At 41.0% G+C, this 18,867-nt stretch overlaps 1 pseudogene; it reads right to left on the reverse strand.

Moving 5' to 3' along the window:
* Positions 1-16,128: 16,128 nt before the first annotated feature.
* Positions 16,129-16,202, reverse strand: LOC116741038 (annotated as a pseudogene).
* Positions 16,203-18,867: the final 2,665 nt, after the last annotated feature.

An 18,867-nucleotide genomic window follows, 5' to 3' on the forward strand; every position in this document is an offset into this window, starting at 1 on the left:
CCCCTCGGGGATTTTCTTTTTAATAGATCGAAAATAATTCAATACTTTAAAAAAAAGTCCTTTTCAGGTATTTGATCTTGCTGAGTTTCTGTCTGTGACCAAGTTGCCAATTTGAGTTTTTTTTCTGCTCTCTGAAGTATCCCTGGTGGGGCGTGGCCTACATACCACGCTCTGAGGGCAATTTTGTTAGTTCCTTAAATGAGCAAATCCCAAGAGAGAGTTTTTAATAAAACGCAGAGAGGATTTTCTCTTCCACCCACGTGTCTTACACCTGCTACCGGGAAAGAGAAGCTAATATTTATCCCTCTACCACCCTCCCACACATCATCTCTTTTAAAAACTCTCTTTAGAATTTGTTATGAAAATATTCAGACCTTCTCAGAAGTGAAAATAGAACAAAGAACTCCCGTATCCCATCACATGGATTCAACAATTATCAAGATCCTGTCAGGTTTGCTTTACCCCTTTCTGTTTTGCTCTGCTGCAGACCTTATGTCATTTTACTCCTGTATATCTCAATATACAGCTCTAAAAAACTAGACTTTTGGGCTTCCCTGGTGGCGCAGTGGTTGAGAGTCCGCCTGCCGATGCAGGGGACACGGGTTCGTGCCCCGGTCCGGGAGGATCCCACATGCCGCGGAGCGGCTGGGCCCGTGAGCCACACCTACTGAGCCTGCGCGTCTGGAGCCTGTGCTCCGCAGCAAGAAAGGCCGCGATAGTGAGAGGCCTGCGCACCGTGATGAAGAGTGGCCCCCCGCTTGCCACGACTAAAGAAAGCCCTCGCACAGAAACGAAGACCCAACCCAGCAAAAATAAATTAATTAATAAACTCCTACCCCCAACATCTAAAAAAAAAAAAAAAAAAAAAAAACTCCAAAAAAAAAACTAGACTTTTTTCCGTAACCTCAATGCCATTTTCATACTTGACAAAGTCAACTTGGCCCTGTTATCATCTAAAACCCAGTCCAGAATCAAATTTCTCTGATTGTCTAAAAGACAATAGAAAACATACAACTCAGAATACATACAGAATCTACACATGAAATTTTCTTGTATGGTGTTTAAGTCTCTTATAATCTAGGGTGGGCCCCTGCCCTTTTCATTTTTCCCTGTCATGACTTGCTGCAAAAACTGGGTCAGTTGTCCTGTAAAATGCCCCACTTTGTGGATTTTTCTGTTTCCTTGTCGTGTCATTTAACTTCTTCCTCTCTCTCTCCCATATTGTGTAAATGGAGGTTGGCTCTAGAGGCTAGGAGGTGATGTGTGTTGGTATCACACCAGGAGACCCGCAATAGCTCATGGTCCCAGTTTCAGTGATCGGTAGGCTCAGGTGGTGACAAGCCTGCCCCTGCAATTGTATAGTTCCACATTAAGCTTTTATCTAATAGTTTCAACCATAGTTCATTGCTTTATTTGCTGTTTTGTTCATCTGCTATTATCTCATTAGGGGCTGTGAAATGGTAATTTTCTAATTCAATCCTTTCTTCCACACTTATTAGCTAGAATTCTTTCCCTCATGAATTTAGACTCTTTGGTTACCCTGATATATCTTTTTTCTTCCAGTTTTATTGGTATATAGTTGATGTACAGCACTGTATAAGGTGTACAGTGAAATGATTTGACTTAATACTTCATGAAATGAGGACCACAGTAAATTTAGTGAACATCCATCATCTCATATAGATACAAAACTGAATAGAAAAACATTTTTTTTTCGTGATGAGAACTCAGGATTTGCTCTGTTAACTTTTGTATATCACATACAGCAGTGTTAATTATATTTATCATGTTGTATGTTACATCTCTAGTACTTATTTGTCTTATAGCTGGATGTTTGTATCTTTTGACTACCTTCATCCGATTCCCCCTCCCCCCCATACCACTCTCCCACACATTACCACTAGACCTGTCCTACAAGAAATGCTACAGGGATTCCTTCAGGTTGAAATGAAAGGACGCGAGACAGTAACATGTAGCCAGATATAGACATAAAGATCCCTGTTAAAGGTAAATACATGGGCACATATAAAAACCTATTGTTGGCGCTTCCCTGGTGGTGCAGTTGTTGAGAATCCACCTGACAATACAGGGGACACGGGTTTGATCCCTGGTCCGGGAAGATCCCACATGCTGCGGAGCAACTAAGCTCATGTGCCACAACTACTGAGCCTGTGCTCTAGAGCCCGTGAGCCACAACTACTGAGCCCACGTGCTGCAACTAGTGAAGCCCGCACGCCTAGAGCCCGTGCTCCACAATGAGAGAAGCCACCACAATGAGAAATCCGCGCACTGCAACGAAGAGTAGCCCCCACTCGCCGCAACTAGAGAAAGCCTACACGTAGCAAGGAAGACCCAACACAGGCCTAAATAAATGAAACCTATTGTTATAAATTTTTTTGTAACCCCACTTTTAATTTTTCACAGGATTTAAGAGACAAATGCTACAGTAATCAAAACATGTAGTACTGGAATAAGGCAGACATATACACCAATGAATCAGAATAGAGAACCCAGAAGTAAGCTCTTGCATATATGATCAAATGCTTTTCAACATTTGGTTCTGGGTAAACTGGATATCCATATGCAAAAGAATGAAATTGGACCTTTACCTTACATCCAATACAAAAATTAACTCAAAATGAATCAAAGACCTAAACATAAGCTCTAAATCTATAAAACTCTTAGAAGCAAACATAGTGGGAAAGCTTTATGACATTGGATTTGGCAATGATTTCTTGGATATGACACCAAAAGCACAGACAACAAAAGAAAAAATAGATAAATTAGACCTCATCAAACTTGAAAACTTTTGTGCATCAAAGAACACTATGAAGAGAGTGAGAAAGCAACTTAGGGAATGAAAGAAAGTATTTGCAAATCATTTATCTGATAAGGGTTTAATATCCAGAATATATGAAGAACTCCTACAACTCAACAACAACCAAAAAACAACCCAGTTTGATAGTGGGCAACAGACTTGAATATACATTTCTCCTTTCCTAACCTTCCTTGCCATATTGATTTCTAGCCCCCTGTGGTACTCCAGCAGCTGTGATAAACAATATGGGGTCTGTGCCAGTTACCAATTTATTGCCTTTTGGCTCCAAATTCACCCTTCATTGCTTGCTGTGCAAAAATTGGAGCTGGACCATTTAAGTATTTTTTTCTTTACCAGTTGGCACAATGTTAGTCTTTGTCAGGTGAGGGCTCCGGAGAGTAATTGCAGGAGGAAGGGGTTTCCTTTCTAATTCTAATGTACTCTTTCAGCAGGCTCCTGCAGCATGCATGGGTTCCTTAATGCTCAGCTCCTGCAGTGCAGATGGCTTCCCCAGCACCAGGGTTCTGCAGCTCATGTAGCTCTTCCAGAGCCCCACTCCTGCAGTGACAGTGGCCAGCACCACCCAGCCAGTAGTTTTCCCCTGAATCCTCCCATCCTTGGTTGCCCTTGTGTCAGGGTGCCTCCATTGAGATACCTCTCCAAGAATGACTTTCCTTGACACCCTAGAAGGTAGGTTTCTGGCAAGTTCTGGAGGGCATATTTCCAGCAACTACCATTGCTGTGTAAAGCTCAGCTTCTCTGTACACCAGTCCCAAATCTCAGACACAGAGTTTTGGGTAAAGTAGAAAAGGATAGCTTTATTACTTTGCCAGGCAAAGGGGGACTCCTGCCTGGAAAAACTATGTGTCCCAACCTGGGAGGATTTGATGAGGGGTTTTACAACAATGGTTCAAAGGTGGGGTCTCTGACAAGATTAGGGTGAGTGCGCCCGCTTGCACTCCCTTAATCTCTTCTCAGATGGTGGGTCTCCTAATCTGGATGAACTCTGGTTCCTTTCATCTGACCTCAGCTGGTTTCTTGGCTCTCCTCCCTTGATGAGCAACTGTTCGAATCTGCCCTTTGGAATTCCGGGAAGGTCATGGAGACTGGCGTGTTGCCTATAAGAAACAGGGAACAAAAGAGCCTCTATACCTGGGAGCCTCACAGGGCCTCACTCGGTTTCACCACTGGCCCAGCATTGAGCGACTTCTGTGCCATCCAGTTACCCACAGCTGTGTAACTCTCCAACAAGGTCTGGATCTCAGCCCTGGTCCTCTACCTTACCTACCTTACCTCTACCTCTACCTCCCAATTTGACCCTGAGTGATACAGGGTCTCTGCCCAACACAACAAGGAAGAAGGATACCCAGTCTCTCACCATTATACAATATGGTGTGCTACACCAGTAGTGGGACAGAGTATTGGGGGTAGTGGGTAAGAAGATGCCTAGAGGGTCCATGAAGACTGAGAGAATTAAGCTGAAAGGATGAGGAGGGGATCAGGGCACTCCAAGTTCATCATTAACACCTCCTCTTGTCTTTCTTCCCACCATCACTAAATCTCTGAGTTATATCAATTCTCCCAAGTCTGGTCCATGCTTTCCACCCCACTGCCGCATCTCATGCCAGGCCATCATCATCTCTGGCTGGTTTATCGTGAGGGCCCTCTAATTATCGTCTTTGCTTCCACCCCTTGTTCAGCCTGTTCTCCACAATGAAGCCAGAGAGATTCTTCTAAAAGACAAATGTGAGTCCTTGATTAAAAACTGTTGGTTGTGCCCATTGCCCCTAGGACAAAATCTGACTCATTTGGTCACAAGGTTTGGAAAGATCTGGCCTCTGCTCACCTTTTCAGTTTCATCTTGTGCCACCCCTCCCTGTATTCTTACTCTCCAGCCACATGGAATGTTCGTTTCCTTAGGAACCTTTATTAGTACTGTTTGCTCTTCCAGGAAACCCTCTCCCTACCACCACCTTCACCCTTTCACTCTCATCTTTGCTTCCTTAGCTCATCCTTAGCCATGGCTAAGATATCTACTCGGAGGAGGAGACTTCCCAAACCTATCTTTCTCTGATCTGGCTAGGCGCCCCTTGTGTATATTTCAGGCAAACCCGGTACTTTTCTCATAATGCTTATCACAGTCTGGTAACTGTCTGTTAACATGTATGTCCCCTCACTACTATGACATGAAATTCATACTTCGTGGCAAGAAAAGAAAAATTTAAACGTAAAAACTTTTCTCTGCCTTTTGGCCTCCTCTCTCCCCTCTACTGTGCATTGTGTATCTGCATTATGCATCGACCAAACCTCCCCACAGGCAGAAATACCTGCTCAGCCATAAAGAGCAACATTCTGCTAGCACCAACAAGACAACTCCTTAAAAGATAACATTCCTTCCTGATTTTGTAAGGGGTCACGATGACCCACTACTTTGCACTCACAGATCTGGATTGTGTAAACTGTCAATAATACATCACTTAATGTACAGCCCCTTCTCTCAAAAAAACTTACATAACTGTGCTTTGACTTCTAATGGGCGGAACAGTTCTTGGAGCTTTCTGAGAGGCTGTTCTCAGGTTATAATCCTCAATTTGGCTTGAATAAAATTTTCCATTTCTTAGATGGACTGATTAATTTTTTGTCGACACTACACTACAAGCTTCATGAGGACTGAAACTCTTGTTCACCCTTGTTTCCTAAGCATCTATTAATATTATAGTGCATGGTACATATTAGGTGCTCAATAAAAGTTGGGGGGAAAAGAATGAACCAGCAAAGATAACAGGGAGAATGTGTGAAAGTATGTCATGTAAACAGAGTGTAGGGACATGGGTAAGAGTGGCTGGACTTGAAGGGCCCTGTAATTTATACTGAGCAATTTGTACTATAAAATATGAATCAAACACCCCACATTGGCTGCTGGTGATTGAACTGGACTTCCTGTTCATACATTTGGTTTGACCAGCAGTTTTAAGAACCTTTGAATGTGTATGCCTTTCAGTTTGCCACAATTCCCACTGGTCCCCACATTACATGGGCCTCCTTTCCTCATTGAAGCTGGCTGCCTGCCTCACTGAGATCTGTGTTTGCTATCCCTGCAGATGGATGGGAGGTAATTTAAAGAGGGAGAGGATTTAAAGAGGGGGATTTAAGATATGAGTTCTAGAAAGATAAATCCACCCTCAGTGGCGGTGTGCTTTGAGGATTCCTCGGGAGAAGTGGATTTGTTTCATTTCAAAGTGCCCTGGGAATAAAGGTAGACTCAGAAAATCAGAGGCATCAACCACATTTTGAACAGCTCACGTCTTCAGACTGCTAAGTTGGCCATTGCCGGGCTGGGTCCATCCTCTCCTGTTTGCTTTCTGAAACACAAACTGCCCTGATGAAATCTGAAGTCAGAGCTGCAACATTGACTCAGCAGCCTGCCATATTGCAAGGCCTCATGCCAGGAGCTGTGGGGGGATATAAAATGTAAGGGGAGGCTGGAATATAGCATCTCCTAGGGGATATGGCAGCCGTGGCCACACAGTGCCCCACAGAGACAGGGGGTTGGTGCTGTTAGGGAAAACTGGATTTGCCTCTTGGTAGGTGTGGAGCCAAAAGTCACGGTCAAGCCAAAGAGCGGGAGGAGGATTTATTACTTGCAGCAAGTAAAGAGAACACTGAAGATCTTTCCCAAAGCAGTGTGTCTCCCCAAACAGCAAAACTGGGGAGGTTTTAAGCTAAGGGTGTATACATATTCATGAAGGGGCTTGGGCTGTCCACAGAGTCCAAGCTTTAGTTGATTGAAGTATCAAGGGTCAGAAAAGGTCAACGTCATCATCCCTTAGGTTTCAGTTGATCTGGTAGTTGAGTCCCTGGGGGGGTTTAAATTCTGCAAAACACCTCAAGAAAGTGCTTCAGGCTAGTCTTTACCATTGAAACAGAACTTAGAGTCTTTACAACTGATTTGTTATCTTTGCTATTGTTACTTCTCTTGGTTGATAACAGTTTATTCTTTTGTTCCCCTTCTCCTACAGTTTTCCTACATTTACATCTTGAAATATTGTGTTACGCTTGTTATAACTGATGAACCACATTATTATTAACTAAAGTCCAATATTTTATATTAGGGGTCACTTTTTGTGTAGTACATTGTATGTGTTTTGAAAATGTGTCCATCATTACTGTATCATAGAGAATAGTTTCGTTGCCTTAAAAATCCTCTGTATTCCACTCTTTGTCCTTCGCTCCCTTCCCCCAACCTCTGACAAAACTAAAACTCCCGGAAAATAACATAGGTGAAAAATCTTGGTAACTTTGGACTTGGTGATGACTTTTCAGTTACAACACCAAAAGCATGATTCATGAAAGAAAAAATTGATAAGTTGGACTTTATTAAAATTAAAAACTTAGGGACTTCTATAGTGATCCAGTGGTTAAGATTCCATGCTCCTGGGACTTCCCTGCTGGTCCAGTGGTAAAGAATCTGTCCTGTAATGCAGGGGATGTGGGTTCGATCCCTGGTCAGGGAATAAGATCCCACATGCCACAGGGCAACTAAACCTGTGCGCCACAACTACTGAGCCTGCATGCCTCAACTAGAGAGCCTGTGTGCTGCAAACTACAGAGCCCACATGATCTGAAGCCCGCGCGCCACAACTAGAGAAGAGAAATCCCGCACGCCACAACTAGAGAGAAGCCTACGTGCCACAGCGAAGAGCCTGTGTGCGGCAACAAAGATCCCGTGTGCCACAACTAAGACCCGACACAGCCAAAAATAAAAATAAATAAGTAAATTAAAGATAAATTGAAAAAAAAAAGGCTCCGTGCTCCCAATGCGGGGGCCTATGTTCGATCCCTGGTCAGGGAACTAGATCCTGCATGCATGCCTCCACTAAAAGATCCCGTGTACAGGGAACTCTACTCAGTGCTCTGTGGTGACCTAAATAAGAAGGAAATCCAAAAAAGAGGGGATATATGTATACGCATAGCTGATTCACTTTGCTGTACAGTATAAACTAACACAATATTGTAATGCAACTATAGTCCAATAACAATTTAAAAAATAAAAAAGTTTAAAAATTTAAAAAACAAAAGTAAAAGATCCTGCGTGCTGCAACTAAGACCCAGTGCAGCCAAACAAACAAACAAATAAAATATTTAAAAAAATGAAATGAAATGAAATGAAAAACTTGGACTTCCCTGGTGGTCCAGTGGTAAGACTCCGTGCTCCCAGTGCAGAGGGCCTAGGTTCAATCCCTGGTTGGGGAACTAGATACCGCACGCACGCCGCAACTAAGAGTTCGTGGGCCGCAGCTAAGACCCAGTGCAGCCAAAATAAATAAATAAATAAGTAAATAAAATAAAGTAACTTTAAAAAACCATGCATTAAAAAAATAATAATAAATTAAAAACTTAAGCTCTGTGAAAGACACAGTTAACAGAATGAAAAAACAAGTCACAGACTGGGAGAAAATCTTTGAAAAACACATATTTGATAAAGGAGTGGTATCAAAAATATATTTAAAAAACTCTTTTAAACTCAACAATAAGAAAACTAACTTCCTGACTAAAAGTGGGCAAAAGATCTGAACAAACGCCTCACCGCAGAAGATATACAGATGGCAAATATGCATATGAAAATATGCTCAACATCATATGTCATTAGGGAATTGCAAATTAAAACAGTGAGTTACCACTACACACCTATTAGAATGGCTGAATTTCAAAGCACTGACAACACCAAACATTGGTGAGGATGTGGAGGAACAGGAACTGTCATTCGTTGCTGCTGGGAATGTAAAATTGTACAGTCATTTTGAAAGATAGTATGGCAGTTTCCTACAAAACTAATTGTAATTTTTAAGTTGGAAATCAAATATATAACTTGTCTGAGGTAAATAGTACCACAAGCAGACTTTCTTTAAGAGCCAAACAAATCTTTAAAAGCAAGTATCAATATAAGACAAAGCTTCTGGTATAGGATCAGTAGTAAAAAATAATGATGTATGCTTACTTGGATAATGAACCCACTTTGCAATAGCACAACTTTAGGTATATATTGTGGATTCTCTATAGTTCAGAATTCTGAAATATACAACAACAGGCTGATTGTCCCTAAAGAAAACTATTTTTAAAAAGGCGTAACTTAGGTGTTCTTGTATTTGACCAACTCCATCTAAGTTTAGATGTGTTGAAGGACGTAGGTTAGTGGTTTTCAAAGTGTGAGCAAAGGGGACCCATGAGGTAAAAACCATTTTAACAACAATATTAAAGACATTATCTGCCTCTCACTCTTGTTCTCTCATTAGTGTAGAGTGGAATTTTCCAGACGCTACATGAAGTGTGATATCACAACAGATTGAATGTTGATATGAGAATCCAGCTGTCTTTTATTAATCCAGACGTTAAGGAGATATGCAAAAATGTAAAATGAGTCCACTTTTCTCACTAGTGTGTTTTTTTGTTTTGGAAAGTATAATTATTTTAAAAATACTTATGTCAACCTGTAATGGTTTTGTTATTATTTTGTAATGAACAAATATTTTAAAATTCTGTCTTGGGCTTCCCTGGTGGCGCAGTGGTTGAGAGTCCGCCTGCCGATGCAGGGGACACGGGTTCATGCCCCGGTCCGGGAAGATCCCACATGCCGCGGAGCGGCTGGGCCAGTGAGCCATGGCCGCTGAGCCTGCGTGTCCGGAGCCTGTGCTCCGCAACGGGAGAGGCCACAGCAGTGAGAGGCCCGCGTACTGCAAAAAAAAAAAAAAAAATTCTATCTTAATTTCTAATATGGAAACTTTTAATATATATAACTCATACAAACAAAAGGTCTTAGAGATCTTCATAAAATTTTAAAATGTAAAGGGGTGCTGAACGCCCAAAATTTGAGAACCAGTAATTTAGCAAGTCATGTGCATCTTGCTACTTGATGTATTTTTAAAAAATAAGGTATAGGATAGTGATAGTGAGATAAAGAAGAAAAACATAAGGCTCCCCTGGTGGCGCAGTGGTTAAGAATCCACCTGCTAATGCAGGGGACACAGGTTCGAGCCCTGGTCCGGGAAGATCCCACATGCCGTGGAGCAACTAAGCCCGTGTACCACAATTACTGAGTCTGCGCTGTAGGGCCCGTGAGCTACAACTACTGAGCCCGCATGCCACAGCTACTGAACCCTGTGCTCCTAGAGCCCGTGCTCTGCAACAAGAGAAGCCACCAAAATAAGAAGTCCACGCACCACAATGAAGAGTAGCCCCTGCTCGCCACAACTAGAGAAAGCCCGCGCACAGCAACGAAGACCAAATGCAACCAAAAATTAAAATTAAAAGAAAAGAAAGAAAGAAAAACACAGAGAAGTAAGTCCTAATGACTACTCATGCATATTCTTTAGACAACAAGAAAAAAAAAAGGCAAATAATTTTGCACAGGAACTTTAACACATTCTGTACAGTGGTCTCACTTTGCTGACATCCTTTATACAAATTCTTCCGTTTTTACTTGACTATTATTATCAGTATCTGCTTCCATGATCATTTAATCAACCTTCTTATGTGTTAACTTTTCTTGAAGGTGTTTTATCATGGGATGTAGTTATGTCGCACCAACACGGACAGTGTCATCCTTATTAAACACAAGGAATGTTTCTCTAATTTCTTTTTTATGTTTTTCATTTTTCTTGTCATCATTGTCAGAAAGTCCAGAAAGTCAATTGTACTATTTCCATCACCATTTGTTTCATTAATTTATCCTGAAATTTTGCTTCTAGGGAATTTTGCCCAAGAGGCCTCATTACAGTCTCCAATTTTTTGATGTTCGTCACCATCCTTGTCAAATAGTGGAAAGCTTCTTTCAATTCTGCACTGTTTTCCCTTCAGCTGGTCAACCATGCTGCCAGTGCCACTTGTCTTCAAGTGACAGTCACACAAACGTTCAGTTCATTAGCTCCACTCAGACTCTCTGAAATACTATTACTTCTTAATGTTTATATGTTTATATTTATACATATTTTAAGTAAAACTTACATGGAAAAAGCTTATGTGTGCATTCGCTATTTTTAAAAATTTATTTATTTTAATTGATGTATAGTTGATTTACAATGTTGTGTTAGTTTCTGGTGTACCGCAAAGCGATTCCCTCCCCCACCTCATCCTCTCTCTTGGCAACCTCAAGTGCATTTTCTATGTCTATGAATCTGTTTCTGTTTCATAAATAAGTTCATTTGTATCATATTTTTAGATTCCACATATAAGTGATATCATATGGTATTTGTCTTTCTCTTTTTGTTGTTTTTTTAAAAATATTTCATTTTATTTTATTTATTTTATTTTATTTTTTTGGCTGCATCGGGTCTTCGTTGAGGCATGCAGGCTTCTTTCTAGTTGTGGTGCGTGGGCTCTAGGACGCGTGGGCTCTGTAGTTTGTGGCACGCGAGCTCTCTTGTTGAGGTGCTTAAGCTCAGTAGTTGTGGCTCACAGGCTTAGCTGCCCTGTGGCACGTGGGATCTTAATTCCCCCATCAGGGATTGAACCTGGGTCCCCTGCATTGGAAGGAGGTTCTTTACCACTGGACCACCAGGGAAGTTCCTTTCTCTTTTTGACTTACTTCACTTAGTATGATAATCTCTAGGTCCATCCATGTTGCTGTAAATGTCAATATTTCATTCTTTTTTATGGCTGAGTACTATTCCAATGTGTGTGTGTGTGTGTGTGTGTGTGTGTGTGTGTGTATGTGTGTGTATCACATCTTCTTTATCCATTCATCTGTCGATGGACATTTAGATTACTTCCATGTCTTGGGACTTCCCTGGTGGTCCAGTGCGTAAGACCCCGGGCTTCTAATGCAGGGGGCCCAGATTCGATCCCTGGTTGGGGAACTAGATCCTGCATGCATGCCGCTACTAAGACCCAGGGCAGCCAAAATTAAAAAAATAAATAAGTAAATACATTGCTTCCATGTCTTGGCTATCATAAATAGTGCTGCTATGAACATAAGGGTGCATGTATCTTTTTGAATTATAGTTTTGTCTGGATATATTCCCAGGAGTGGGATTGCTGGATCATATAGAAATTCTATTTTTAGTTTTTTGAGGAACCTCCGTACTGTTTTCCATAGTGGCTGCACCAATTTACATTCCCACCAAGAGTGTAAGAGGGTTCCCATTTCACTGGGTTTTGCAAATTCATTGGTTTATTTGATAAATGCATGTGTCCATTGGTAACCACCCAATGAGAAAGAAAATGTCATTTGTTACAGTGAGGAGCTGGTTTTGCACTATCAGGCTTTGGCATTCTCTTGTTTTTTATTGCTGAGCACAAGTCTGCTGTATGAATATACCATACTTGGCTTTTCCATTCACCTGTTTGTGGTCATTGGGTTGTTTCCAATCTTTAGCTGTTAAGAATAAAAATGGTATGAATAAAAAGACTTTGTACATGTATATTTTGTGAACATATATTTTCATTACTCTTCTAGAAAATATCTAGGTGTGAAATTGCTGGGTCATATGGTAGGTGACATTTAGCTTTATGACTAGCTGCCAGATTTTCCAAAGTGTTTTACCATCTTACATTTTCCAACGATGTGTGAAAGTTTCAGTTGCTCTTCTTTCTTGCCAACCCCAGGGTAGGCGTTGTCATTGTTTTCAATGTTAGCCATTCTAGTGGGTAGAAAATGGTACCTTGTGGGTTTAATTTGAATTTCCTTTTCAGAAAACATCATCCATCATATTAACTGAATGCTGCTCATTTGAATTTTACTGTTTTTTAAAATATACTTTATATTTATATTACTGTACAATTACATTTAATTTTCTAACTTGCTTTGGTTTTATCCTTGTACAAGGAGCTATAAGAATAAGGCATTTATTTTATTTTTTAGAATAAGGCATTTATATCTACTTTTCTGTTTGTACATATTTAAGTAACATCATAATAAAAATAATATAGGTCAACATTTGAGGCTCATAATTTTTCCTTTACAACATGTAAGTGCATTGCTCAAGTCTGAACCGCTAACCCAGCCCACACATTTCTGCCATTTAAGTCTTTGTCCACTTTTCTTTTTTTAAAAATGTATTTTATTTTATTATTATTTTTTTAGAAGTCAGTTTTTCTTTAATTTAAATTTTTATTTTTTAATTTAGTTTTGGCTGCGTTGGGTCTTCATTGCTGTGCGCGGGCTTTCTCTACTTGCGGCGATTGGGGGCTACTCTTCCTTGCGGTGCGCGGGATTCTCTTTGCAGTGGCTTCTCTTGTTGTGGATCAGGGGCTCTAGGTGTGCGGGCTTCAGTAGTTGCAGCACCTGGGCTCAGTAGTTGTGGCTCGTGGCCCCTAAAGCGCAGGCTCAGCAATTGTGGCGCACAGGCTTAGTTGCTCCGCGGCATGTGAGATCTTCCCGGACCAGGGCTCGAACCTGTGTCCCCTGCATTGGCAGGCGGATTCTTAACCACTGTGCCACCAGGGAAGTCCCAATACTTATTTTTAAATAAAGATGTGAGAATTGTCCTCTACTCTTTAGCTCCACGCTCTTATTTTAAAAGATAATTACAATTATCTTTTAAAATTAACAATTTGGGGGCTTCCAAATTGAGCGGGGGCTACTCTTCGAAGGGGGCTACTCTACTTTAATCTTTCTCGTGGTCACGTCGTGTTTCATTATATGGATGATTACAGTTTTCTAACCAGTTCCTGTAGGCTTTTAGATTCCTTCTCTCATTTGCTATGAACTCTTTACATCATTAAAAAAATGAAAATATCTCACATTTCCTGGTAACATTTTCCTCTCTAAATTTTCCCCATAAACCTTTGAATGTTGTTAACTTTTCACACACCATTTAAAACTTTTAAGAACTTATAGTGTCTGTTTGTTCCTTCTTTTTCTTCATGGTGTCTTCTGCTCTACTCTGGGCTTCATCATCTAGGAAGAAAGACTGAGGAGGCAACATGGCTCCTGCGTGCTGGGCGTGGGAGAGACACCCCCTCAGCTCTAACATCTCCTCCAGTGCCCACCCTAGGAAGGTGATATTCAGTGTTCTGGAATCAGTTCCCTCACCCCTTTATTTTGTTTTTGCCTTATTATCCCCTGACATAACTTCAACTGCTCCCTCCCTATCTGCTTCAAAATCTGTCTCTTTAGCACCAGACTCTTCCCCAGATGCCTTCTACTCCTATCCAGATAGATGCCTTGTATCTCCAAGACAACAGCTCTCCAGCGAGACTCATTATACGCACCCACAAAAACTGATTCCCTTTTTCTCAAGACCTCTTAGTCTTTCACCATCCATATCAAACCAGTCATCACAAACCTTATTGATTCTACCTTCTAAGAATCTCTGGATGCTTTCTCTTCAAGCCCGCTGTTACCGTCTGGGTTATGGCAACTGAAATTGTCAAGTCCTGTGTATGACAATTATTTAAATCTTAGTACAACAACAACAAAACCCAAAAAACAAAACATAACAGAAAAATCTTAGTACAGTTGACCCTTGAACAACATGGGTTTGAACTGCACAAGTCCACTTATATGTGGATTTTTTTCTTACTGCATAAATATATACAGTAGTACAGGATGAGCAATTGGTTGAATCCAGATGCAGAACCACAGAGGGCCAAGGGCTGACTATAAAGTTATTGGAGGATTTTTCACTGGGCAGTTGGGTGCCCCTAACCCCAGTGTTGTTCAAGGGTCAACTGTAAATAGAAATGATCTAATTTCCTCCCTTCCTCTCTGTTCCTCTCCCTCCCTCCTTTCTTCTTCTTTGTCTCCCCATCCAATCCATCATCCATGCTGCCCCCCAAAGTTCTCTCTCCAAAAGGCAGATTTGGTTGTTACTCCAAAACTGTAAGATAATAAACTTGTGTTGTTTCAAGTCACTAAGTTTATGGTAATTTGTTACAGCAGCAATTGGAAATTAATAGTGGGGGTGGGCATAGACAGCAGTATTAAGTAGAGTTGTCAGGGTTGGCCTCATTAAAGTAAAAATTAAGCAAAGTCTTGAAGGAAGTGAAGGAGCTAGCTAATGGTCTACCTGGGGGAAGAGCATTTCAGGTAAAAGGAACAGAATGAAGGCCCTAAGAGGGAACTGTTTGGTGTGTCTGAGGCTTAGGAAGGAGGCCAGTGGAGCAGAGAGAGTGAGGGAGAGAGAAGTGGGGGAAGAGGCCAGAGAGTTGACAAGCTGGGGTCCGTGCAGATCATGTGAGCCCTTGGAGGTCATTGCCAGGATTTGGCTTTTACTCTGACTGATACGGAAATCAGGAAAGGGTTCTGAGCAGAGAGGTGAGACAATCTGTCTCCTGATTTAAAAGGACCCTCTGGCTGCTCTGAGTTGAGAAGACTCCAGGAAGATTTGGGTAGAAGCAGGGAGACCAAGCTATAGCAACATGTGGGTGGGAGATGATAGTGGCTCTGACCAGGGTCATAGCAGTGGTGAGAAGTGGTCAGATCCTGAATACGTTTTGATCATCAATGGGATTTCCTGACAGACTGGATATGGGGTGTCAAGGTTGAGTTTTATTTTTGTGGAATTCTTTTTTTTTAAATAACCTTCAATATTCTCCTTTTATTAAAATGAAAATATTTTAAATATCAGAATACCTTAGATAGCTATAATTAATGTACTACACTGTAGTTCATTCTAACTTCTTTATATACATAGAACAGTGAGACTCTTACCCAAGGTTGTAGCTCACCTCTACTTCCTCACAGACTTTTTTTTTTTAACATCTTTATTGGAGTATAATTGCTTTACAATGGTGTGTTAGTTTCTGCTTTATAACAATCTGAATCAGTTATACATATACATATATCCCCCTATCTCTTCCCTCTTGCATCTCCCTCCCTCCCATCCTCCCTATCCCACCCCTCTAGGTGGTCACAAAGCACCAAGCTGATCTCCCTGTGCTATGCGGCTGCTTCCCACTAGCTATCTACCTTACGTTTGGTAGTGTATATATGTCCATGCCACTCTCTCACTTTGTCCTAGCTTACCCTTCCCCCTCCCCATGTCCTCAAGTCCATTCTCTAGTAGGTCTGCGTCTTTATTCCTGTCTTGCCCCAGGTTCTTCATGACCATTTTTTTTTTAGATTCCATATATATGTGTTAGCATATGGTATTTGTTTCTCTCTCTCTGACTTACTTCACTCTGTAGGACAGACTCTAGGTCCATCCACCTCACTACAAATAATTCTATTTCATTTATTTTTATGGCTGAGTAATATTCCATTGTATATATGTGCCACATCTTCTTTATCCATTCATCTGTCAATGGACACTTAGGTTGCTTCCATGTCCTGGCTATTGTAAACAGAGCTGCAATGAACATTGTGGTACATGACTCTTTTTGAGTTATGGTTTCCGAAACTTCTCTAGTAACAAACTATAGAAATGATCCCTGAAAGTATAGTCTTTATTTTTGTGGAATTCTTAAATGATTTTTAAAAATAATGCTGCCTTTCCCAATCCTACCAAGAATGGGAAGCTAGATTAAAGAAATCTCAAGTCAGACCAGTCCCTCTTTGACTATACAGCCCTTATAACACCCCAACCGTACAATCAGGTTTTTGTTGCTAAGGATTAGGAGGGACCCCTGCAGTTGGTGCCTGTTGTTGTTGTTTTTCATCTATTAATGAAACTTACTTTATCATTCTTTAAAAAATTTTTATTTTATTGAAGTATAGTTGATATACAACATTATGTTAATTTCTGCTGTACAACAAAGTGATTTGGTTATACACATATATACATTCTTTTTCATATTCTTTTCCATTATGCTTTATCACAGGATAATGAGTATAGTTCCCTGTGCTATACAGTAGGACCTTGTTGTTTATCCATTCTCTATGTAATAGTTTGCTTCTGCTTATCCCAAACTCCTACTCCATCCTTCCCCCACTACCCCTCCCCCTTGGCAACTACAGTCTGTTTTCTATGTCTGGGAGTCTGTTTCTGTTTCACAGATAAGTTCATGTGTGTCATATTTTAGATTCCACATCTTTATCATTCTTGATAGTCTTGTATACATGCAGTTTTGGGAATTCTTTGAACAGCTTGTAACATCTTATTGGTTCCCTCATTAATTAATTTTTCCCTAATCAGTTTTGATAAATGAGGAAATAAAATTATGTTGTTTGCATATTTTATCCAAGATTGGAGTCATATTGGCAACATCAAATCAATGCTTGAACAAATGTGAAATTAGAGCTTTTTTAGCCTGCAACATTCTGGGTGTTGTCATTAAAGAAGATGCCGTTTTATTTATTTATTTACTTGTTTATTATTTTTTCAAACAGTGAAGAGAGTTAACCGAATTTTGGCTACATTTATTGATACATAATGTTTATTTTTATTTAATTTTAAAATATTTATTTATTTATTTTTGCCTGCGTTGGACTTTGTTGCTGTGCGTGGGCTTTCTCTAGTTGCGGTGAACAGGGCTACTCTTCCTTGCGGTGTGCGGGCTTCTCATTGTGGTGGCTTCTCTTGTTGAGAACACGGGCTCTTGGCACGCGGGCTTCAGTAGTTGTGGCACGTGGGCTCAGCAGTTGTGGCACATGGGCTTAGTTGCTCTGCGGCATGTGGAATCTTCCCTGACCAGGGCTGGAACCTGTGTCCACTGCATTGGCAGGCGGATTCTTAAGCACTGCGCCACTAGGGAAGTCCCTCACTGTACTTCTATCAAAGAAGTTTATTTAAGTCTCTCCTCTTCTGAACATCCATAGATTTTACTCTCACAGACCATATCTATTGTGACATCAGGCAGAGAGGTCACAAAATCCCTGTAACATCAATTTCATTGTCCAAAACCCAGAAAAATACATACTATTTGAGCATCATGGGAATATCACAGTGCAGTCCCAAGATGATTTCAGCACACATTTTTATATATATATATATATATATATATATATATATATTTATTTATTTATTTATTTAGGCTGCACCAGGTCTTAGTTGTGGCACGTGAGATCTTCATTGCCGTGTGCAGGATCTTCGTTGTGGCATGCGAACACTTAGCTGCGGCATGTGGGATCTGGTTCCCTGACCAGCGATCGAACCCAGATCCCCTGCATTGGGAGCATGGAGTCTTAGCCACTGGACCACCAGGGAAGTCCCTCAGCCCACTTTTTTAAAGCATGCTTAGTACAATATTTTAGTAGAACTGAGATGTTTGGAGGGTCCCTTGGAGATTTGTAATAAGAGAATGTGACCCATATCTCTCAGGTTATTCAACCTAATCACTAAATGATTAATGATTCAAGTCCTTTCTCTACCTCTGGGTATATAGGTGATTTTGAACATGGCAGATCCTTACGGTAGAGGGTGAAGAGTGGAGACTGAAAGTTTTGTCTTTGCTGTAAACGAGCCTGCCAGACAGATGACCTGGGGAAGGCCATTTAGTCTCTTTGAGCTACAGTTTCTCATTTGGGATCAGAGTTAAATATCACTAACGGGCTTCCCTGGTGGCGTAGTGGTTAAGAATCCTCCTGCCAATGCAGGGGACACGGGTTCGAGCCCTGGTCTGGGAAGATCCCACATGCTGCAGAGCAACTAGGCCTGTGTGCCACATCTACTGAGCCTGCGCTCTAGAGCCCGCGAGCCACAACTACTGAAGCCCGCATGCCATAACTACCGAAGCCTATGCTTGTGGAGCCTGTGCTCCACAACAAGAGAAACCATCGCACTGAGAAGCCCTCTCACTGCAACGAAGAGCAGTCCCCGCTCGCCGCGACTAGAGAAAGCCTGTGCACAGCAAGGAAGACCCAACGCAGACAATAAATAAATATAAATAAATAAATAAATAAATATCACTAAGGTTCTTTCCAACGTAGAGAGAGTAGTATTTTCTACCCAAAGACCTGGATTTTAGTTTTTAGGCTTTGCCATTTATTAGCTGTGTGATCTTGGACAAATTACAAAACCTCTTTGAACCTCTGACTTCTCACCTGAAAAATGGGGATAATCATAATTTGCAAGTTGTTCCAAGCACCAAATAAACTGATATGTGGGGTAATACTGTCTAATAAACCATAAAGGAACACTAATGCAGAGGTATCAATTTTTATTTTTAAGAGT

This window comes from Phocoena sinus, chromosome 15, assembly GCF_008692025.1.
Source record: "Phocoena sinus isolate mPhoSin1 chromosome 15, mPhoSin1.pri, whole genome shotgun sequence".
NCBI classification, from domain to species: domain Eukaryota; kingdom Metazoa; phylum Chordata; class Mammalia; order Artiodactyla; family Phocoenidae; genus Phocoena; species Phocoena sinus.